This window comes from Typopeltis vanoorti, chromosome 14, assembly GCF_054136105.1.
Source record: "Typopeltis vanoorti isolate ZY-2024b chromosome 14, IOZ_Tvanoo_1.0, whole genome shotgun sequence".
NCBI classification, from domain to species: Eukaryota; Metazoa; Arthropoda; class Arachnida; order Uropygi; family Thelyphonidae; genus Typopeltis; species Typopeltis vanoorti.
The window spans coordinates 65,388,460-65,414,760 of NC_143562.1; the positions used below are offsets into that span (position 1 = coordinate 65,388,460).

Here is a 26,301-nt window from a genome sequence, read left to right on the forward strand (position 1 = left end):
ACATATAAAAAAACTCCAATCTTTCGTTAGGCTACAGATGACTGGAATAATAATACCTATAACAGCATCATGGCCACGTCGAGAGATACTTAAAATAGCATATTGACAGTGTGAACTAAAACGGAGAAAAACCTAAAATCATTTAGTTACAGGAGGAAGTAAAATCATACAAAAGAGGAAACGAAAAATCAGTAAGAAGCGATAAAAACCTTATCTATGGATGGCCCAGATCAGACGGACTTCAATAACAGTAGTAATGTGCACAGCCGTTCTCGCTGTAACTGTAGCAGCGAGAGTAATAATGAAAATAATCATGTTTGACATCGAGTTTGGTGAAGTGACACCTCACAGAACAGCAAACACATCGCTTGAAAAGTATTTCATGATATTCTAACTTTTAAAAAAGCATTATTAATGCTAGATACTCGATATTTATTTTTGCTTTTTATTAGTGATTATTTTCATGAACTTTTTGTGTGTCGAAATATCAGCGTCAGAATAAGGAGATAACAGTAAGGAAATACGCAAAGAAATAAGAGAATTATCAATAAATACTTTGAGTTTTTATCCCAATATCCCTCATTTTATACCACAACCTTATCTTCATATGAAAATCTATTTCATACTGTTCTAAAATAAATAAATCGTTGGATTGCATGTTTTTCATTTTTGGAATAGTATTTGCGAAAAACCAGTTAAATTAATCATGTACAATTCATCACCTTTATAACCAAATAGTTGAAATAAAAATAGAACAAAGTAAGTAAAAAAACAAGAAGAAATAAATCCAACTGAAACAAAAATTGAAAATGCAATTAAAAAAATTGAAAAATAGAAAATCACCAGGTCTAGATAATATCAATAATGAATTATTAAAAAAAAATGTAAAGAAATTATAATTCAGAGTTTAAATATACTATACAACCAAATAATAAATACAAAAAAGGTTCCAGTAGAATAGGGGGGGGGTACCCAGAAAATTATAGAGGGATAAATTTATTAAATCTCATTAAAAGTACTAATGAGATATTTAATAAATAAGAATCCTAAATGATAAAATAACAAAGGAAATTAATCTATTAGATGAACAACAAGGTTTCAGAGAAGATAGATCATGAACAGATGCAATATTCATAATCAGACAATTGATAGAGAAAACAACAGAATACAATAAGAAACTATTTGTATGCTTTATAGATCTGGAACAAGCATTTGACAAAATATTAATTCAAGATGTAATAGAAATATTGCAGAGAAGAAAAGTATCAGAAAACATAACACAAATAATTAAAGAAATATATGATAAGAATAGCTGTATAATAAAAACGCAAGGGAAAAATAAGTAAAGAAATACAAATTAATAATAGTATTTAGACAAGGACACTCTTTAAACCCAACTATATTCAATATAATAATGGATGAAATAATACAAAAAGTTAATAAAATTCACGAGTGGAAATAAATAATAGAATAATAAGAATCATATGTTACGCAGATGATGTACTATTAACTGCTGAAAATGAAACTCGGCACAAATATTACTACATGCATTTAATAAAGTAGCAAAATTATATAATATGAAGATATCAAAAACGAAAACAAAATGTATGACAATATCACAAGAACCACAAAGATGAAAATTAGAATTGGAAGGTACTATTATCGAACAAATTACAACTATTTTGGTATATAACTGAAGTAGGAAGGAATGCCACATCGGTCAAAACAAGTTTCAAAATCTGGAAGAATATCAGGATGCTTGAAACAATATGGGAAAATAAACATCAGAGTAGAGATGAAAACCAGAATTTATAAAGCAGTAATCAGGCCTATTATGACATACAATGCAGAAACAAGACAAATGGTTAAACACAGGTGAAATGAGCATATTTCTTAATAAATATTAAGAAAAATAGTAAATAACACTAGACTAGATAAAATAAAAAAATACAGATATAAGAAAACAACGTGAAATACAAGCAACAAATAATTAGGTATCAACCCGAAGAATAAAATGGATTGAACACGTGGAACCAAAGAATAAGAGAACAGGAAGAAGACTAAAATACACTGAAAAAAGAGAGCCAAATGGCTTCACTTCGGCGATGTAAAACTATTCAAATTAAGTGGATATTGAATCCAACATTATTTCTAAGTCGAATAGAGAAACTACAAGAGTTTCGTGCCAAATAGAGAAATAGAAATTATAAAAGTTTCGGCGGATCCAAGCGTAAGCAAACCTTTCATGACCGGGGAAACTCGTAGTAAAGGTGGATTAAGCTCTGATCACTATTTCCTTAGTATTTTTCATAATGTAAAACACATCTCCTAGCGTAAATGCATGATGTTATACATTATGGGGGGGGGGGGGGTCACTACCCAGACCGGTTTCGACCTTTGTTGAGGTCTCGTCAGTGGGAGCCAGATCCAGATGTAAATACCCGAGTATTTAGGTTACATTATGAGAAATACTAAGGATAGTGATCAGATCTTACTCCACCTTTACTACGAGTTTCCCCTGTCATAAAAGGTTTGCTTACGCTTGGATCCGCAGAAACTTTTATAGCTTCTATTTCTATATTCGGCACGAAACTCTTGTAGTTTCTCTATTCGGCTTTGAAGTAATGTTGGATTCAATATCCACTTAATTTGAACTAAAATACACTATTAAAGAAGATGAAGTCATGGTCGCAACAGATATATCTAACGCGTGAAGACGATTCATATAAACTTTTAGTCAAGAAATAAAAATCGGCATCAAATTCAATAACTGCATTCAAAAATTATTTTTTAAATATATATCCTTAGGTCTCAGAATATTCGTAAGCGCACAGTAGTTATAAAAAATTTTGGTCGCAGGATTTAAAATCATAGTTGGGCATATAGGTGATCTCAAGAATTGTAAAATATTAACTATAACACTCACTACAAAAACAGCAGATTTGTTAGGACAGTATTCACAATGTTTACATGATATACTTCAATTATTTTATTACTATTCCAAAGGGATAAAAGCATACTCAGTTAAAGTATCTTGTTCAACTACTTTTGAATTATGACGTGGGAGGAACTCATTAAAAGTTATTTGAACTCGCCAAAATCACATACTACTAGCTGAAAGCAATGAATAGATATGTGTAAACGTGAATTTCTTTGAAGTTTGAGTACACCTACTGATGCAACAAGAGAGAGAAAAACAAATTTTATTGCTCATGCTCTGTTTGGCAAACTACAACTCGACAGATTAAGGTAGCTGTCATGGTTATTCTACTACTAAGAAAGCGATATGCGTCTGCAAATAATCTCTTTCTTTCGCTGTGTACGAGTGTGAGAGAGAGATAATGATTCTAAGCGTTGCCTGGTTACCGTACGTTGCCTGATTCTTAAAAACCCACCCACTCAGAAGATTGAAGTACATGGTGATTACTGCGAAATGACGTTTTTCTTTCAGGGCATGTCTCAGTGTTTCATTGCAAATGGAAAAACGGTTGCCATAGTTACATGTGAATATGACGCACTCATTTGCTGACCAGTAGGCAAATATAAGGGTGGATCATGTCGATTCAGTGACTAAAGTATTGCCACATGTAAGTTAGTCACTTGTGTGACCACCACTGTATTCGAAAACAATTTTTTAAAAATAAAACATCTCCAGACCATTACAAGCAACAACTGTTGAATCTTTATCACCCAAAACAATTTCTAGTATTTTTGTAATGTTACAACTCCACAATTCTCTTCGCACATACCAATTAATATTGTTAGAGATTGACATACTTTTGGCTCAATGATTTAATTGGAGTCTCTCCCTTCTATTTGCTAGGACAACTTATTATAACCATGGTAACTTTCTCTGAAAAAATTTTACCAGCTTCTCTATGATTTTTTTAGTAAGACAAAAAAAGTATTTGGTATGTTGCTAATTAGGGTGACTTAGAAATTGCTAGAAGATCAACGGACTGCTGTTGTCGACTACTGCAGCCGCCCTGTTCACAATTTAATCTAAAATCCGATTATTTCTTTCAATTCTGTTCTTCCAACTTTTTATCGGAAACTTTGATGAGTTATGTCTCTCTGTTTTTGTTTTCACTATAGTTTTAATTGTGTTGCCGTCATTTGAGGCAAATGAATATAATATCAGAATAATCTTTTGCTACTGAAGTAACTGATCATTAGTTGAAATTTCATATTTGCTGCGTTAATAATACGAAACTAATCAATAAGTTACTTGTCTCATCTGCAGGAAACAGAAAATTGAACGACCAATTGTAATGCGCAGTTTATTCGGCTATGTACACAAATCCCTATTAGTTAACATTTGAAATGCTAGGATTTCACAACCCATTTAAACGTAAATTTAAAATTCTAGAATTTCAAACCGCTGAAAGGTATCCTTATGAAACGCAAAGTTTAATTGATTCACCATAGCTGGTCTGGCTGGACAATTAGATAGTGTCTCAGCTCTCCAGCAGACTGGCTTTGGGATAATATTTCAACGAGGCATGAATGTTTTCAAGTCCCTAAATGACAGACTCATCGCGGAGATCACTGCCTGACTTAACAAAAACTGAAGTGGCTGGGAAAAAATTCCAAGTTTGATTTAAAAGTAGGAGGAAAGGAATCTTTATAAAGGCTTTTTAATTGAAGATGGATTAGATAACTCCCCTTCAGCTATATAAAAAAAGGTCTAAAGAATTTCTTGCATCCTGGACAGAATTCGAATCCAAGTCTTTCCACTTTTAGGGAATGTTTTTTCTATTGCTTTTCCGCACTCATTTGTCCCCGTCAAAGAGCCTTCATTTCATAATCCAAATAGCAAACATAGGAACCCATTCTTATAATAATCCAACCAGATAGTCATCACCATTCCCCGTAACCTCTTATAGCATTAAAAATTCTCGGAAATTCAGTCAATGCCATTTTAAGTCCTCTTACTGGCTAATCGTTTCCGCTTGTTTTAATTTCATCGATACAGTGATAGTATATACACTTTACATCTAATGAAAGTTACTTGTTAACAACCCATGTTTCCTTATCCTTTCCGCTAAGCTAAAACTCATTTCCTTTCTGTCCACACCCTGTCAACCACTTCCTTTAGGGTCTCTGTCAATCGCCAGTGGATGTGAAGTGTTTTCTTTCACAATCAACTCGAAGAATAACTGGTCGCTATTGTTTTATGAGCACTTCACGACAAAGTCAATATTATTAACTGCAATATGACATGCCGATGAATTTGTAGACGTAACATGAAATTCATATTGCAGATAATTGAATAAATATTATCCATAATAACCGAGAACACATTATAAAAGCTGATATCTGAACATTATATATAAAACACTGCTAATTAATTTTTTAGTTATTGATTTATTTAAAGTTCAACGGTGGAATTTTATATTTCTATAGAAATATCGTTTATAAGTTAGTAGCGAAATATTTTTTTTAAAAAAAAAAACATGGCGTATAGTCACAACAAATCAAACAGTGAGAGACAATTCAAGAAATTTCAAGGAAAGACAACAATTCTAAGTATTTAGGTTAAAAACAAAGAGAACTTTCCTTGACAGCTATTATCAACCTTCTTGGAAGGTCTTAATACCAGTGTAACAATAAAATGTCACGTTCAAGTGATCCGGTATTGTCCAATGCAATCAGTACGACGTTGATTTACGAAGCAACAAACTTTTATTATCTTACAATATTTCGTAGGATAAAAGGCAAAATTTTTTACTGACAATTCATTCACATATTATATATTTTTAATATTCTATACCGCAAAAGAAAAACAGTCATTTTCTTTAGTAACGAATGTAATAAAAAAAATTCACGAAAAAAGAGGACTGCATAAAAAAGCTTATTAAGAACAGATTCTAAATTAACATATTTCATGTTTTCATTATCCGAAAAACTGGCCATTAAAGAAAATTCTTATTATTATTTCACTCTTACACAGGTAATGGCACGAACTCTTCTTACTCAATTATGTTGTGTAATAGAAAGAGAAGAAAGAAAAAAAAAAACGTACTCACGATGAAACCTTGAAAACCAAATATCATTTGACAAAACATCCTTTATTTCACTTAACAAGTAACCAGGTTTTAACTCAAGACTTTTTTTTTATTATTATTATTAACAATAGATATATTTCTTCGATATGTTTCGCTGTCTATATGACAGACAGCATCTTCAGGATGTGCAGCAATGTGCAGATTACAAGAACTTTAAGCAATGTCAAGAAATTGTGCAAACATGAAAATTGATAAATAAAAACGCCTCCGTAGCTCAACGGGAAAAATGAAGGATATTTCGACCCCTTCGAATAGAAAAGACCCGACTTCGATTCTCGGTGGGACGAGGAATCTTTATATAGGCTTTTTCAGTTGAAGAGAAGTTAACTGATCTTATGCAGCGGTGTTTTTTGTTTTAATTTCCCCACCCCTCGGAAATGAGTTTTTCATCCCACATACACGCAAACGGACCAGAGAAACCATACAATTTACTAATAGCGAGCGGTAGGTGGCAACTAGTGCTGCTGTGCTTAGATGGAGGATTAAGCAGTAGAGACGGTGGGTTGATGGAGTGTTCTGGTGATGAGGTCTTGGAGATGTCACAAAATTATTGGGCAGTTTTAATACTTGCAAGAAACTACTCTCGATTTTATACATATATATACATACACACATATTAAATTACTTTTCAGTGAGTTATAACACATAAGAATATTGAAACGCACACACGACGAATTTTGTCAATATATTCTAAACAGGATTTATCATTAAATTCTTAGTTTTTAAATATTACAAATTTTATCCAGCAGCAGTAACACGCATTTGTTTTTTAAAAAATTAATTTAACACTGCGAGAACCTACATAAACATGCTTCCGTTTCAGTTAATCATTAAGTGTAAATGATAATGACGTGCCCGAAATTTTGGATGAACAGCGGAAACAATTTAAAGGCGCAGCACAACTAACATCTCTAGCAATTGAAACCATCTAGATTTAAGAGATGATAATTTCATCTGGAAGAACCATTCACTTGGTTACATTATACCTTGAAATAGGTAGTTAAGATTATTTAAATAGCACTCAAACGGCAATGGGAAAGAACATAAATATTAAAAATCTAAAAGTAAATGAAGACAGTCACAACTAAAGACTATTTAAAGCAAAGCGACTTAGCAAGCTCACTCGGAAAAGGACCAGCAGATGAAGCCTGATATGGAAATGTTACCTTCTAAACTAATGGAGCATGCAAAGTCAAAAAGAAAAGTTATTTAAGCCATCGACGGGCTACCAAGTGAAGTTTGTAGACAATTTTAAAATATATGATTTTATATATATATATATGCGCATGTGTGTACGATTGTTCTAGAAAACTAAATTCTCATGGTAAAAATAATATCATTAGCAGATCATTTTTACGGACTGTTTGAGCGCGCATGCGCTTTCAAAGAAATAACTTGGTGCCATTCAGAATGATAATTTTTAAGGAATTTAAATACTGCAGTAGCAGTTCTTTATTTTTTTTTTGAAAGAAAAAAAAAGTAAACGATAAAAAGCTAAACGTGAATTGATTAAAATAGCTAAATTAAATTACCGCACTGTTATCGTTGGCACGTGGACGTCTGTTTACTCCGCAGACTTCTTCAAACAGAAGGAACTGCACTTCTGAATGATGTCTCTGCTTGACTTTTCGTTATTCAATAAAGAATGACAGGCGATGCAAGGCAAATACCAAAAGCAGGAGAACACTGCAGCTGATAGAATTTAAATCTATCACGTGATCAGTTTCGAGTATCCAATTTAAACCAATCGTCCATAACAGAATTTTCAACCTGTGAAACGCATATAACGAGATTCGGTGGAATACTGCCTCAGGAATTCAGTCTGAAACAACAAAATAACCGATACTACCGAACACTGATCAACACCACGTCCGCTTGCTATCGGTGACTGTCTAATAGCAACGCAACTTGACAGCCTTACCTCAGGGACCCTTTAATAATGAAATGTTACTGCCTACTTGTTTCGAATTCTTTTCGGATCACTTCTCTCTCTCATTTCTAAGCAAACACTCTCTCGGACTCCATTCCTTTTCTATAAATGTTTATACAGAAATAATGAAAGCAAGTGTACCTGTTTCACTTTTTTCATGCAAGTGTACCTGTGCTGACAGCGCAGGTACACTTGCATGAAATAGTTCGTGATGAAAGAAAAAAAAAATATTTTCAAGCGTAAAAACATTTTAAAATATTAACAATGAGCTTGATACAACTACTAATTGTCTTACTTGTGCATTTTTCAAACATGAATCGTTACCAAACCTCATAAGAGTGGCATCAAAGGAAGTTCCCTCCCCCCCCCCCTCCAGATAAAACTTGACTTCACAACCGGTAATACAAAAACACTTCAGTATCCAAACTTAGAACTTATTCGACTCAGCAGCCATTGCGTCCAATCCAGAGCAGACGGTATGTACCCAAAAGCAATAGCAATATACAGTACGTATATATATATATATAAAAAAAAAAAAAGCCCTGACATCGCTTCTGTAAACTGTCTTCTATAACTGAAGAAAATCTTTTCATGCCGACCACGTACCAAATTCTGTATCTCCGAAAGAATGCGGCCCAAGAAACTCTACCTTCAAATTACACCCTTGGGCTGGTTTATAACGCTGGGCGATTCTGAGAGAACACGTTCCGATCGAGTTGACTGTTAGTGAGGTGCTTTTCAGTTCACCAGACATATTCAGACTGTGGCCACACGCGATCGGTGGTTGGAGATTTCTGGAACTAGCTTTAGGGTATAAACATATTACTTCTTTTTTTTTTTTTTCATTTTCTTATCAACAGTTTTAAATTTTTAAACGTTTTAAAATTTTGAATATGTTTTGACTTAGCATGTACAAATGATTGTGAAAGGAGAAGGAGAAATATTGATGTAAATAGGAAACTTATCTAACATCATGCCGAAACAAGTAATGCGAATATATATGACCTGATAATTGCTTGGGTTATCCGGCTAGATTGAAGACAGCAAAAACCAGAGTTTCTAGAAAGAAAATCCTGCCACTTTTACATGAGAATGACTTGCTCATCTTCAGCCAAAAAAAAGTCCTTATATGCTGCGTTTTAGACGAGTTCAAACTAGGGTCTTTTCAACTAAAGGACACAAGTCATTCTTCAGAATATGCTAAGTAAGAAATGCATAGGAAGCTACGTAAATGTTTAATACCCCTTTATTAAGACTGCAATTTTATTTGATTCTGATCACGCGAGCGCACATAAGCCATTTTAATGAGATTGAGTTGGAAGACATTCTTCCTCTAGAGAGCCCAACTTTCCCCCTCAAAAAAAAAAAAAAAAAAAGAGACAAGAAGAATATATGCACTTAGCTAATACAACACGATCTTACCAGACCCAACAATAATATACTCATATGAGTGACTTGTTCTGCTATTTCACAATTATACTGGTTCGAATCCCGCGGTGGGCATAGATGTTTGTGATTGTCTTTGGAAATACTAGTTACGTCAGTTGGTGGATTGAGTTGTGGAGATAGTTGTAGAGCAGGTGCCCTTCCTCGATGAGTCTTTGGACACCATGGAGGTGTCAAATAATAAACCATAATAATATTTACCTATCCTGTTATATTTCATAATAGTTTTTATAAATAAACCAGGATTCATTGTCCAAACAACAGAACTAATTCACTCATGATTACTGAATCGAGAAATTATCTACAATTTAACTATAGGGTCATCCATAAGTCATGAAACATTCCGTAGAAAGGGCTCGTCTTTGTGAAGCCGAAATGGAAGGCTTTTACGTGATATTGTCTTTCATAATTAAAAAAAATCTAGTGATGTTATGGGCCATCCTGTATTTTAGAAAATCACACAGAAACTTCCCGACAGTATTGTTGTACGAAAATAAACTTAGTTCACCAGCAATCTCTAAAATTCAGTCACTTACATATGAGCTGAATGAATGATTTCATAATAGAATAATTATAAAATTAACAGTGGCACCTTTAGTAAGCCAATATTTCATTATATAATATGCTGTCTGTAGGCCGACGTTAAAAATATATTTCATATTTTCAAAGGGACATTTCCTGTAGCAAATAAAGCAGTAATTAGAACGATTTTGAAATTTATTTCTGGGGGAAAGAAAAACAGAAACAGAAAGGAAGAATTAAGATAAAATCAGATGAAGACATGAAGGTTCTTGAGAAAAAGTATGGCAAAGCTTGTTATTATAAAGATCTATATACAGATCTTTATAATAAGCAACTTTACAATTTGCGTAATCATGAAATTATCTCTAATTGGCAGCCAACTGCAGCACTTTATTCTGAGTTTTTATTCCCTGGATTTATTTCAACTCCAAAAAAGTGAAATACAACCCAAAACGAGCCATTACAGTTTTTAGAATCTAACGATTCTTTTATTTTGGGGCAGAAATGAAGATCTCAGAATAAACCGTCAACTTTAACCGCTTTTATTACTTGGTCTATAAACATGACATTTAAAATTGCAGTACGTTAGATGTTAAAAGAGATTCCCCTCCCCTAACCTCTTCCTGTCGCCCGTCTCTCATTGCTAATATGCAAGGAACAAACAGATTATGTTCGCCATATTAAAAATGCTCCCAAATGTCTTTATTGTAAGTAACAACGCCCGCCTACTGAATATTTATGACCCTAACGGTGTCGCAAAACAATTTGCATATTCTAAACTTATCCAAAAGAACTTACGAAAGAGAAGGTGAGCTTTCATGAGAATCTTTTTATCATTGTTTCTGAAAACGGACCACAATTTAGTGAACCAATGAATTATCGCCGTGCAAAAACTTTGGGTGTGTACCGGAAACGTATGTATGATTCATTTTTCTAGAACAGTGGATGATCTCATCTCTGTATAAATAAAACAGCACAGATTAATCATCACAAGCGAAGCCAAAACAATTATATTTATAAAAGAATGCTATTTTTGGCAAAATTATTTTTCACTTTCAAGCAATGGTTTTTTTTTTTTTTTTTTTTTTTTTTTTGACAGCAGTCATCACGACTAAGACCTTCAAGATTGAGAGTGGTGACATTGTAGTTCACATATGGTCTTATATGATCACATATAAGACCGGTGTCTTATAATTATTGTTTACATTTCTTTCCTAATCGTAGTCCAGTTGCCATTAATGGAAAGAAATCTTAATCCTAATTGTAAAAAACCAGAGAGCAATATCAATGGAGCTATATCTGATTTTAAAGTCGGTATTCGACAATCTTTATTAATCTAACTCAAATCAACTCCTAGCGATATTCAACAAGATTTACCGAATAAGTCAGCACAGGTCGGAATTTAAAAAAAAAAAAAAAAAAAAAGTAGTAGAGAGAAAACGAATATCACTTCTGGCACGGTCAATAATTTAAACACCACGGCGAGTTTTCTTCAAGGCCACACGAGGAGGAGTAATGTGTCTGTAGAAGTGGTATGTGTGTGCGCGCAGATGACTAGCTACAGATACGGCTAAACAGGCTATATATCCTTTGTGAGATAAGAATATTGTGGCAGTAGTAGTATACATTTTTTTTATTGGAAGTCGAGTCAAGTTTGTCTTTTAAATGCCAGTACTAAGATGCATAAATCTTGTGCAACAATAAGTGAGAAACCACAAAAACGTTTTGTAAAGTTAGGTGGCCGATGAGATCATTTTATTCATTTGTTTCAAGTTATCTAGAAAAACGAGAAGTGTGGGAGGAGATACCCTAAATCATTTCCTTCATTTGAAATATATATAATGGTTATGAGCAAGCGCATACACAAGAACAGGCATCACGCACACAACCGCTGGTGATATAGCAGTTAATAAAATACATCGTGGCAGTTGCAGGCCCAGACTGATCGATTCCTGCAGAGGATCTGGATGCTAGCTTTATACGTTGTCTTTTAAAAATAATAAAAAAAAAGACAAATATCTTGATACATGTCTTGGAAGATGCTTAGTTTAGTCTTTAGAAAACAGGAGGAGAAATAATTCTCTTTAGGAATGCCAATAACATACTGAACGCTTTCAATTAGTAAAAATAATAATAATTTTCAGAATGGTTTAGTTTTCTGGAATGATTATGACAACGAACTCCAGTGGTCGATTGCGAAAGCTGCTGCAATGATACCAAGAAGTTTCATCCTGGCCATTAAGCCAAAAGAAACATTGGTTTTTGTAAAGAATCTTTTTTTTTTTATTATTATTAAATCATTCTGTGTACACAGACAGTGTAAAAAGTTTCCTAAAGGAATAACTCATTGCGAAGTGAGTTTAAATTGAAACAAACAAAAAAACATGAATTGTGAAAATAATTTTTGAAACTAACAAAAAAAAAGCGTGGTTTTTATTCAGATATTTTAAGAGATTTTATTAAGAAAGTCGTCCGTATGGTACATATTCACTATTCCCATGAAATCAGATGGGAAAAAAAAAATTTAAACAGAAATATATATTAATCTTTTCTGTGAACCAGTTCCATATTTCTAACCCATTACAGAGTATCAAGTCAAAGAAGGTTCCAGATGTGCAATTAAAAACGGTGGTGAAATTTGCATTCTAATAATCAACATCTCCAATTACGGTCTCCAAAAGGGTTTTAAACGTAATTTTCTTTATTCAACACAGCCATTAATATATATTCATAGAAAGAGAAGAGGAGGTTATAAAAATACTGGCAAACGAAAGGTACCAAGAGGTTTGATTTCCTACAAATGAATGTTATTTTCATTTTCTTTTTTTTTTTTTGTGAATGATTTTGAAAAAAAATCGAATATCTACATAAAGAATGCTTGATTTCTGGCTTGTCTTTTTGTAGAGGTATTTTGAGTCTCTTGAAACTATTTGGTAAGACTACATAATAACAGCATTCCTCTTAACTGGCAACGGAAAGACTGAGTTCGTTAGACAAACTCAAAGTCTTTCCGTTGCCAGTGTCCATAAAATTATTCGATTTATTCCTATAGATCTTCCTAGACAATATAATAATTTAAATTTGCATTAGATGCCTATGATGTATCTGATATGTCAGTTTCTGTTAGTCAGTCCATGTGGTAGCCATTTACTAGCAGAAAATATAAATTTCAGATAAATACTAACTGCTATATATGAGACAGTAATAATTAAATAATGTTCACATCACAACTCGACAAGCCAAACATCGGTAGAGGGCGCTGTTGTTCTTTCAGTACAGAATAATGTCAACAAGTCCGATTATTTATTTTTCTTAACATTTGTGGTGTGAAGATTTTAGAATGAGGTGCGAACGGCTTCCTTCTGTTCTGATGTTTCACATCTATTTTGTGTAACATTTAATTAAAATAACCAGATTCAACTTTAGAAATACAATTTTATTAATACAGACCAGTATTTTACAATAAAAAACATATATTCAAACCAACCAGTTTCATTCAAAAAATATCTATACAATGACAACCCCATACAAGAAGAATCCCACCATCAGCACGTTTCTACTGTAGTGATACCTTTCATCAAGTCAATTTCTTATCAAATAGCAAGAATACTAAGAGCCCACAACATCAGAGTGATCTTCAAACCAACCACCAACATCAGACAAGTTTTAGGATCTCCAAAAGATAAAGTTCCGTTCTACAAATATCCAGGAGTATATTACATTCCCTGCTCCTGTGGTCTTGCCTACATCGGACAAACTTCACGAAGTTTAGAAATTAGACAAAAAGAACATGTTGGTGATGTAAACCACAACAGAAGCATCTCTTCCGGCTTAGCACATCATTTCTGCACGTCTAACCACACGATAGATTGGCAAAACAGCTCCATGCTATATCTCGATGACGACTACAGGCATCGTGTATTTAAGGAAGCCACAATAGTACTAATAACCGGCGGAAACCTCAACAGAAATCAGGATGTAATTCTAAACAGTTCGTGGAAAAACTTGATCCTCTCTCTCAATCAATCTGAACTACAGCTAGCCAGTAATCACATTACAAGTCTACAACAAACACGCATGCGTGATAATGAATAAGAACAATAAGTCATCTCTGTCACGCGAAACGTGTAACCATAGATACTAGTTTGGTTTACAACGTTTTTTATGTTCCTTTTAATTTGCATTTACTAACTTTCATATCTCCGTAATACCTTGAAAAAGCCAGACAGTTTGCTGGCGAAACTGGTAGGTTTGAATATATGTTTTTTATTGTAAAATACTGGTCTGTATTAATAAAATTGTATTTCTATTATAAAACGACCAAAAATGTATACTTTAAACAGATTCAACTTTGTTTTCTTCATTATTATTTAAGGAAATAGAAAAATGACAAGACAGATTGTATTCATCTATGATATAGGTTTTCATTTTGTGAATGCATGAGAGAAGATTGGATCAAATCACATAATATATATACAGGTGAGCGGCACACGTCTAAGCACTTATGAATAATAAATCGGTGATAATCATTCTATTAAACACGATACTAACGAGGAGCTCATAGCGCAATTTGAACGACTCTGCGCGCAATCATGTGTTATTCACAGTATCTGAAAACTAACTCTCAGTTGCAAATACTGGTGGAATCTTCTTTTAATTTTTAGCGATACAATTTTAATTAATAAAAAAAAAATTAAGTTTCAACTTAAATATTCCTTTAAAAAAATTAAATGAAAGTTTTAAATTAATTTTAAAAAAAAGTCTAAAACAGAAAATAATATAAATCACAACGAAAACGTACTGAACCCCCTCCCCTAAAAAATGCAATGGGCTGGCCCATCTTGATTTGTACGTTCCTAATTTATTGCAAGATCAATTTATTCGTGATTCGTTAACTAAACGGAAACAAGATTAAATAAATCACGCGACTACGTTTATTAATACTTCATTGATACATACTGTAGAATGCATTACTGCTTTGTAAACATGCAAATATGGTACTTTTATTAATTTATGTTTGCAGGATTTCCGATGTTCTGTGGTTATATGCGCGCAAAAAAGATGGTAAACTGATTGCTTTATATATATATATATATATATATATATATATATATATATATATATATATATATATATATATATATATATATATATATATATATATATATATATATATATATATATATATATCCGCGCAGTTAGTCTAGTATTGGGAATGTAATTGGTGGATTTTTCAAAACCTACAAAAACTGAAGACGTTTCATTGGAATCGTTTTATGCTTCCTTTACTTATTTAACGAATATAGGATGGTATCACTTAACCCAGAAGAGGTTGTTACAGAAAAACTCTCCTACACATTCTATGATCAAAATCCCGTGGATCGTTTATAATACTAACTGAATTTGCGTTATAATACTAACATGAAAACTAACTGAATTTCCCAATTAAATCACCGACTGTGATTTAATTGGGAAATTAATTTCTAGCGAGTTAGCCTACAAACTAAAAAAACAGGAGGATCAAAAAGTAAAAATTAAATCCATACCTAATTAAACTTTCCTAACAAAGACTACAATAATTTCGATATATTCGGAAGTTTTAATGTGATTTCAGATTTAAAGTATTCGATGCCACAGAAAACAACAGATGCTTATACACAGAAAAAGTTTTACGTTGTTAACAAAAAACGAAAAAATGAAATCAAAAAATCATCTTCAAAATTAGGGGAAGAAGATTCTGAAACAGCAAAATAAAATTAAACAATAGATGTAAAGAGATAAAATCTACTGGCATTAAAACATCGCATAAATGTCTTAAAAGCTCGCGAAAACACTTATTTTAGGTCGCTCTTACTCAATGCTGACATCGTGGGACTTTAAAATTTGTTCCACACGAGTTTTGTTAAACAAGTAATTTATTTATTTAAGCTTATGGCTACATGAAACTGGTAAGTGAAGAGTAGAATCACAATTTCCAGCAACAAATGATGAAAATCTTAACATATAAAAGTTCATTACATAAAAGGCACAACCAGCTTTCTAAGTCTTTACTTTTTTTTTTTTTTTAATAAAGCAAAAGTAACTTGTCATAATCAAGCCAGGGGCAATTATCGTCCTACTGTAACAAGTATGACAAGGCTGCATGTTCTCACAACATAAATGTAGCTGTATCCTAGGTTTAATTAGAGCGCAGTTGTGTCTTGTGTGGGAAAACTTGATCCATTAGAGGGGAGCCCATTTCACATTGTATCATCATCTTCTAGCATGAGGAGGAGTTCTGTTGATACCATGACGAGGACTATGAGAGTGACTACGGGAATAACGTCTTCGTGGTGAGACGGGACCGTGATCTTCTGTTTCCTCCATAACCACCGCCACACCAACTACAGGTCAAGGCCAAGGCTGGAGAGACAATTTAAGACCTCATCCGTCACTTTGTGGATGTCCTGTAGGCCACCACCGTGAAATTGGCGCCTTGGGCAGTCGTACACAATATGAGTAATCGTCTGAGCCACGGGAGAACAATCACTAAGGGTGATCTGACAGCTCCCATTAATGTAGAAGGTAGCCACATCTGCCCTGACTAGTTCTGATCCTGTTTATGGATGACCAAATCTTCCTAAGAAGATCAAAACCAGGCTGCGGAGCACAGGGATCTTCTACCAGGAAGCCGTTTGTTGGTAGATTGTTGGACCAGCGTTCTCTCCATATGTTAGATACTGATGGCAGCGCAGCTGAAGAGAGTTCGTCATTGGATCAGAGAGGCTTCCTAGATTTGAGGCGTAGACTAGGTGAGTTTATGAGAGTCTGATGTAGGGGCAGGAGTGGGTTGCTCACTGCTTTATTAAATTCCTTAATCGAGGCTTGTCTTCTCCGTACGTGTGGTGGAGCAATGCTAGATAGAACAAGCAGCCAGGAGAGAGGGGTGCTTCTCACTCTCCCACTAATTGTGTGCATGGTAGAGTTTAGCTGAGTGTCTATAATGTTAGTGTGTGCACTTCTTTCCCAGACAGGGGCACGATATTCTGCTGCAGAGAATGCGAGGGCTAGTGCAGACGACCTTAGGACTTCTGCACCACAATCCCCAGGTTGTTCCAGCAAGCCTTGAAATGATATTATTTCTGATTTTAATTTTATTGGAGGGGTTGATGATGTGCCTTTTATAGGTTAGGCTTCTGTCCAGGCTCACCCCAAGGTATTTTGGGTGAGGCTCGTGCTCTATCATTTTTCCACAGAAAGAAAGGTTGAGTTGTCGATTCGCCTCTGCATTGTACAGGTGGAATACTGAGGACACTGTTTTCGTTGGATTTGGCTTCAAGTACCACTGTTTAAAGTACTCTTCCAGGGTGTTCAGGTCTGTATTCAAGGTTGATTCTAGATTGGTAAAGGAGGTGAATTGATGTAAGACCGCTAGGTCATCGGCATACACATACTTGCTTGATCCGGTATGAGATAGATCATACATGTAGATGTTAAAAAGTATAGGGGATAACACAGAGCTCTGAGGAAGACCGTTGTGAAGGAATCTAGGCCTGCTCTTTTTTCCGCCAATATGGACCCGGATCTTTCTGTTGGAGAGAATAGAATCAAAAAGTTGTAGAGTTTTTTTTACACTTTATAATATTTCCTACTTTTAGGAGGATGCCCCTGATCCAGACTGTGTCATAAGCTGATGTTAGGTCAATGAAAGTGGCTCCAGATTTAAGTTTCTTCTGGAAGCCTGCTTCAATTTGAGTTGTCAGGGCCAGGACCTCCTCACAGCAACTTCTTCCTGGCATGAAGCCAGCTTGTTCAGTGGGGAGTGCTCCATCGATGAGTGGTGAAATTATTTTAAGGAGAATTCTTTCAAAGAGCTTAAAGGCGGTGCAAAGGCCTACTTCAAAGCAAGGAGATAGGTCGCAGGTTTTTCACATCATTTGGATCATTCCCTGGTTTGGGCACGGCAATTATTTAACAAGTAATGATAGGAAGCAATCATAAAAACGTGTTTTGCATAACATTCATGAATTCATTTGATATCATTCATTATCATAGCAACTGTTTCGGCATGCATACTGTAGGTCGTTTATAAGTTTGAATCATTTCAAATTATTTTGCCTATTTTATCATTAATAGTCCGATTCAAACCAAAAATTAGATAGAGCGAAATACCTAGAAGAGATCCTAAAAATAACAAGTCATTAAATGACACTTTCAAGATACAACATTAACAAGAATATTCCGTCTATTGAGTATTAAAATATTGTATACAGTCAAGCCTTTCGTGTTCCAACTTCTGTTATCCACTGCACTAGATTATGTGACAGTCACCAATCCTTCGTGCTTGAAATTATAACAATAAAAATCTGTTTATATTGTTTTAAGTATTATCATTTCTTGAACCGCTGTTTGTGCAAGCAGCAAACTAGTTAACCGCGTCGGAAATACTGAGAACAATATAGTATTCCTACTAAGAAAGAGCATCTTCATTCTGTCCCTCCCAGATATTTACGCAGTAATTATTCATGACTGTGTTAGGAGCTCATTAAGGTTAGGTAAGTTAACTAAGTTTCCACCTTCTACTTCCTGCAAATGTCAATTCGCTAACTCAGTCAATGTTCAAATGGCCACAATCCTACTAAGCATTACGTTCACGTATGTTTTAACGTCACCAACCGCCAGTAATCACTAAGTATTCAAGATGCCATCAGCGTCACATTAAACATCAAAAACAGATTGCTAATTGCTTACTAATAATTAATCATAAATGATAATTATCCCGGTTTCGAAGGAGTAAATATTTCTTCTGCTTATTACTATATTTTCACAGAACATTACCATTACGAGGAGGACATTTGTCACCCAATAACTTCATTCGGCTTTCAAGCGTCGTTTCACGCCATCAAAAAGGTTGTAATCACTAAAATTCCTGTTAATTTTCCAACCACCAACCATGTAAACTAAGTATGTCACAATATGAAATAAAAAACAGTGTTTATCTAGTAACTTTTTCTCTCCTTTTAAGACTCGGTGAAGGAAGTCAGTCTATCGAAAACACAATATTCCCGCATGTATTGACATGCATATAACCTAAATCAGATTTTACCAATTTAAAAAAAAAAAAAAAAAACTGTGCAACCGATCCTGAAAAAATTTTAAAGTTATGATACGAATTTAAAGGTTTTTTTTTTTTTTTTTTTTTTTAAGATTAAATAAAACTGAGTTGGGACAGTGAAATATACGAGAGCAATCCATTCTTATCAACTCATTTTTCATAATTGTTTTTTTTAAAGGTGTTTTTTTTTATAATATTAATACTTAGTTGTGAAACTAACAACCTGGTTCAGATAAGTGCATTACTCTTTCGAAGTGAAAAGTGCCTCCTGTGAACAACTAAAAAACTCAATGTTACTACTGATATCTATGACAAAAGCTCGTTATTCGAAGATCCTATCCAGTAATGGTAATTGTAAAAATGTTAAGTTAATGTCAGAAGTTATAAACATAAACACACCTCTACATGCTTTTTTGGCTTACGTAATTTTGCCACAACAAACGGGACGATTGAAAGACAAAGCGAAACTATTAAAACAAAATATTACATAACAAATTTCACTAAATCCAATGAACAATGATTTGAATCAGTTTGCAAAATTTTGGGTAATAAAATTGCTCAGAACTAAATTGAAAACATGAGCATCCTGTGTTCATATCCTAAATTCCACCTATCCGGTAAACGGAGTTAACTTCGCCTACTGGATGGATAGAATGTAAAATTTGAAGGGCGAAATCCTTTCAAATTTTTGAAAGCAATTAAAATAACAAAACAGAATGAAATCCGTTCAACCAGTGTCCGGATGTAACGGTATACCTTGTATATGGATGGCCGAAAAAGGGCATAGCTTATTCACGCATTTTACGAAACACACCAAAAGTGCAGATAGAAGACGAAAATAAAATTTAAGAGGAAAGGATGGAAGTAAATAAGTGCAGATCAAGAGTATAGCATACATATAATATATACATACACACGAAAAAAAAAAATAGAAAAAACTTTTTTTTAAAAAAAACAAACAAACTGACGGTTCTTAGCATATTTCATCAAATTAAGAACAAGTTATGGGGAACTAGAAACTATTTAAAGTACAACTATAGATTTCTTAAGAATGATGATAAAGCATACTAAACATGTCTTATAGCTCTAACTCTGTGAAAGCAAGTTCATAGCACCATAAACCTCCAGAGTTAATTAAACCTGATAAGGATGCAGACGGCGAAGCGAAAAGCAATCCAGAGAGTGCTGGTTCCAAAAGCTAAGTTCGCTAAGCCTCCTTTGAAAAGCTTTTATTTTGCAAATTCAAGGATGATGCAGCTTGATTGTCAACCAGCTCAACGATCCCCGAACTTCCTTCGTGGTCCTGAAGTTAATTTGTTGGTAGAATATAAGAAAAGTTTGTTGATTCGCGCCTAGTGATAATCGTGTTGAAAGAATGCCGAGTACAAGAATTAATTCTCTGGATTACTGAGTCGTCTAAATGTAACATGAAGATTGATAAGTTCCACGTTCATTAGTGAATCGATGTATGTGCGCGCACATTTCCGAGAGGGAGAAAAAAAACATGGCGTAATTCAACTAACATAATTATGTTGATTTTAATTGAAACTATACTGTAGCTCATTAAATTTCCTGGCTGTTGGTATCAACGGTACAGAAGAAACAACAACAACAGCTGCCTACGAAAAAGCAAAGAAATTAAATCTAAATATGACAACGATTGTTTTTTAAATAAAATTCTTGATGTTCTCATAAGAAAAACTGTTTCCAAGTGATGGAATGAGAATAAAATAAAGCGATAGATTAAAACAGACAAAAAAAGAAGGAATTATACGTTATAAAATAGGAGATGAAACTATGCATTTTTAAATATTCCACTTTTTTTTAATGACTCATAGGAATAAAATGACTGCGAAGCAATTTCACAAATTAGAACAATATTATATTACTAATGCATATAGATTCAAGAATAAGAGACGATTAGAAAATGGATGCTGTGCTCTCATCATTTATACTAATTTATACATTACTTAAAATTAGGGGATATTAAATCCCACATAGTTTTAAAACCGAATAAGAAACTCAAAGATTGGAATCAGAGAGTTTCTTGCCGAATATAGTATAGTAAACTATAAAGTATCGGCGATACTAGCGTTAGCCAATGCAAGTGATCCTAGGACATAGTACGTTATCGGGCAACTCGTTGCAAAGGTGGGGGAAGAAGTTCAGATCGCTATTCTTAGGTATTTTCCATAATGTAAAAACACATTTCCTAGGAAATGTATGCTGTCATTACATTATGGAAGGAGGTCACTACCCAGACCGGTTTCAGCCTTTTTTGAGGCCTCATCAGTGAGTAGCTAGACCAGATACCAAAGTGTATAGCGAGAAGAACTTATGTACTCTGCGAACGAGTTTTCCAAACAGGTGCAACGATTAAGTTACTTAAGTATAAATAAAGAGCTAATAAGCTTCATTTCGGCAATGAAAACATTACTTAAAATTAGGGGATATTAAATCCCACATAGTTTTAAAACCGAATAAGAAACTCAAAGATTGGAATCAGAGAGTTTCTTGCCGAATATAGTATAGTAAACTATAAAGTATCGGCGATACTAGCGTTAGCCAATGCAAGGGGATATTATGTATACTAGCGTTAGCCAATGCAAGGGGATTTTGAGGCCTCATCATACATAGTATGATGAGGCCTCAAAAAAGGTTGAAACCGGTCTGGGTAGTGACCTCCTTCCATAATGTAATGACAGCATACATTTCCTAGGAAATGTGTTTTTACATTATGGAAAATACCTAAGAATAGCGATCTGAACTTCTTCCCCCACCTTTGCAACGAGTTGCCCGATAACGTACTATGTCCTAGGATCACTTGCATTGGCTAACGCTAGTATCGCCGATACTTTATAGTTTACTATACTATATTCGGCAAGAAACTCTCTGATTCCAATCTTTGAGTTTCTTATTCGGTTTTAAAACTATGTGGGATTTAATATCCCCTAATTTTAAGTAATGTTTTCATTGCCGAAATGAAGCTTATTAGCTCTTTATTTATACTTAAGTAATTTATACATAATTTATATTAGAATATGCAATTTTTTCTTGCATATCTACTGTATAATTATTCTTTTACCTGCTATAGGAAATATATCCAGTGTAATTCCACTCTCATAATAATGTTAGAAACTACAGATAGGTACTGTAAGAATTTCCATTTCCTTAAAACTACAAAGTACAAAAGAAAATGAATCTGCAGAAAATTACACCATTTTGCACTACATTTGTTGTAGGATATCTAACAGTTTGCATCTAGATGTTAGTTTGATTAATAATAGAATAATAGATGCCAATTTAGAAAGAAAATTTCAAAGGCTTGATATAAAAAATACATGATATTTCACATTTCGAACGAGTTCATCTCAATATAAGTTTAAATGATAAAAAAATGAGTGAGGAAAAAATATAAATCATTTATATCAGGAATGGAAAACCTGTGGCCTTTTTTTGCTATCTTCACTGCAGTATTTTGCATACGCGTCTAAACAAAGTAGGTGCAATTTTGAGAGTATAATGAGCGTGGACTTAGTAAAACGCGATTTTTGTATATACATTATAACAGGAGTCAGATGCAATACAGTTTACACAAAACTCTGCAAAGTCCACTGATTAAGAAGACGTCAATGCAACAGAATATTGGAGTTTCGAAAAAAAAAATGCTTTACTCAAAGACGGTATCTGCTGCCTCTTGCATTAACTACAAATCGCGTGTATGTATCCTTTTGCTTTGCAATTCAATGTATTACAAACGTGTAAGTTTTGTTTTATAAACAAGCAGCATTTGAACGATGCAAAATAAAGCAAAAGGACTAGAACTATTAAAGAAGAATACATGGTGTTCAAAAAAGTCAAACGCATAGTAATATGTAGCTTACACAAAACATTTTTGTGCTTTGGAATGTTAAGTTGGCAATGATAAAGAGCTACAAAGTCAAACAGTATTACGAGACTGACAGGGACTGGTAACTGCAAGAACAGAAATGTACTCTATTGAAACTAAAGTTTCAAAAAAGTACGCAACAAACTTTTTTTGATCACTACAAGCCACAGACTCAACTTGCAAAGTAACATACATACTTGAAAAAGAAATGTACGCTATACAGTATAAATTTCCACTATCCTCATGTAGTTGTGACATGAAGACTTTTTATACACACATATATAGTGAATGAAGTTAGACGTAACGTATTGAGTGATTAACTAATGCAAGTGTATTAGCGGTTATACTGGTCGCTACTATTAACGTCAGTTTAATAGGTCATTCATTTGCAGCAAATGCTCATAAAGGGATATTGCCTCAGGTGAGAAACACCACCTCTCAAATTTTTCATTGTTAACATATTGAATAATAGTTTTAAAGTAAGTGAAATATTGCGTATTATGCGTATATGGTACGCAATTAAAACGCATGGAAATATAATAAGAAGATGAAGACAATCAGAAACAAAAACACCGAGAAAATATTGAAAACAAAAGATAAACCAAAAACAGTTCAGTGCATTGTTGTAGATTGGGCAAAAACCTATGCAAGATACGATGCACCATCTGCAAATTGTGTCTTATGCCAATTTCATAATTTTGAAAGATTTTCTGATTGAAAAACCGACTGCTTTCATTTCAGTTCCTGTTGGTTATTGCGAAGCACAAGTTATTACCGACACAACCACCTAAACATGAAAAGAAAAAAACGAGAGGAAGACAGCCAGCAAAAAAAGAAAAAAAAAAAATTAATTCGCAATGACCATAATACGCAAAACTAAATGAAATACCATCCATAAGTATTAATAACAATGCCTTGTGGATTACTGCCATTAGCCGAAAGCATTTTAAACAATCAAAGTTTAAAAAAAAAACTTAGCCGTTTGGTTATCTTGGAAAAATCGCAATGTTCCTATCAATCAAAACAAGCGATTCAAAGAAGGAAAATGACTTTTCGATTAACAAATAAATACGGTTATTGCATAATAAATGCATGAAAAATAAAATATAAATGAAATGACGTCCTTAAAAGATTCGGAGGCGAAAGCATAAATTGCCATCATTGATTTTAAACTTACAATAATAACTGAAAGTAAAATCGATATTTTATAATTTCGCGAATTGTAAGTAAAACACACACACGAATGATGGCGACTGGATTAAGAAAACGGTGAAGCAATAGCGTTTAATAAGGCAATATGATATAAACTAAAACCCTTTACGACAGAACAAAATATCGATGGGCGAGAATAGAATATATAGTGCAAATAATAATGAAATAAAATAAATGGATATAATGATTGGGATAAGAATAAATTCCACCATTTTATTATAAAATAAATAAAATGTAATAGTATATAAGATGGGCAAAATGGGTTAAAATGTAACGTGGGATAAAATGGTTGTTTGTCCAAATTTTAGAAGGCAATTAAGCGAAGGGATAACTGAACCCGTCACTATTAAAATATGCACTATATTAGTCAAATCATGAGAAAGAAAATTATACTAATTTTAAAATATTTGAGAATAATATTCAATTCTCAAGCCTTGAAAAGAAACTGCCCACCTTTAGCGCATTAACTTCAAAAAATACCTCCTGATAAAATCAAATACGACAATGTGCAACACGTACATATAAGTTTATAAAACGACTAGAGAAGAAATGAAGACTGACTTCAGATTAGTTTCCAGGGGAAGGTGATGATCGTATGGCCTGTTAAAAGTAAAATCAGTACTTCAAGTAATAAAATAAATAAATGGAAACATAACAACCAACTAGAAGACAGAAAAAAAGTGGTGGAAACTAATCTGAAAGCAGTGATCGTACACACACGCTTTGTATCATATACACAGTCCTCTGAGGGAAATCAAAATGGCCAAAATAAAATTATATAATTTTTTGAAATATGGAGAACGACAACATGATTACTCTCATATATTCTCTTCGCTGGTTTGGATGCATCCTTGGCTGTACGACTAGGAATCTAACATCCATGCGGGCACTAATACATTGAAGAGCACCCTATTGAAATCGCGTTCATATGTGCACTGAAGAAACGTTCTCATCAATTTCTGTTTATAATTTCTCTCGTGATTGATTCTGTAATCATTGTAACTTGTATATGGGCGAGGCAAAAGAAAACTTCTGAACTACAAATAAACATCTAACACTTCTAAATGAATCAATGTAGGATTCATTTGAAATTATTCCGGTCTTGATTTTATTTACTAATAAGTTTGGCAGAGATAATATCAATTACTTATTTCCCCAATTGAAATATACAGACGTAAGAATGCAAAACTTCCTCACTGTATTAACAGACTCCTCACATTTATACTGAAATCACTTTTATTATAACGATTACAATATTCATTCAAATGAAAGAACAAACTAACGGGATGGAAAATCAAATTTCGCAGTCTTGAAAAAGTGTTACAATAAAACACGTTTTTTTTTTTTTTTTCCAATCTCTCATGCCCATGTTTCATAGTTATTCATTGCAGTGGCTACAAAGTTACTTCATCCGAACAAAAATTTACTCAGAAACATTGCTCAAAAATATCTCACTTCTTAAAGAGCTGCTATAAGGAATAAAAATAAACGTATATTTTATTGAAGGAAAAGATTCTACGCCTACCATCTTTAAAGAATAAAATAAAATACACCAACGATGGGAACTGTTTATCACGCCTTTCTCTCTGGCATGATCTATACAGTATTCTTTACACAACTTGCTACGTCTTGATTTGTTTCGGGAAAAACACACACACACTGCGAATAAAGCGACGCGTGGGGGTGTAGGAGGTGGAAGTCTGCTATTGTTGCCGAACAAGCCATAACCAATAATCATAACACTGGGCCTTAGCCAAGTTTTTGGAGCTATTCTATTTGGAGTACTGCTTTTCTCTCCTTTGGGAGCTAAATTCTATGCAAGGAGGAAAACGACTACGCTTACAAGTATGGGAACATTAAAGAATACCATCAAGCACTGGCGAGGAAGACTGTTACATTTGGCACACTAAAAGGGTGTAAGAACATATTTTTTAGTTCGAACAAAAAGAAGATACAGCCTTCTATTTGCTTTGGATTTCTTTCATCTTCGGGAGAAATAAAGACAACGAAAACAATGTTAATAAAAAATAATATATTCAACAGAAAGTACTACTATAAAATAATACTAACATATTAACAATTTCTAGTTCTCATTTGTAAGCTGATTATAGTAGAACTTAAATTATTGCAATTTACTAAT

General features: G+C 33.6%; 1 protein-coding gene across 5 annotated transcripts in view; it reads right to left on the reverse strand.

Annotated features, from left to right (window-relative positions):
- LOC150099548 (uncharacterized) overlaps window positions 1–26,301 on the reverse strand; it is a 569,663-nt gene that overhangs the window by 425,760 nt on the left and 117,602 nt on the right. The gene's annotated exons all lie outside the window — the stretch shown is intronic.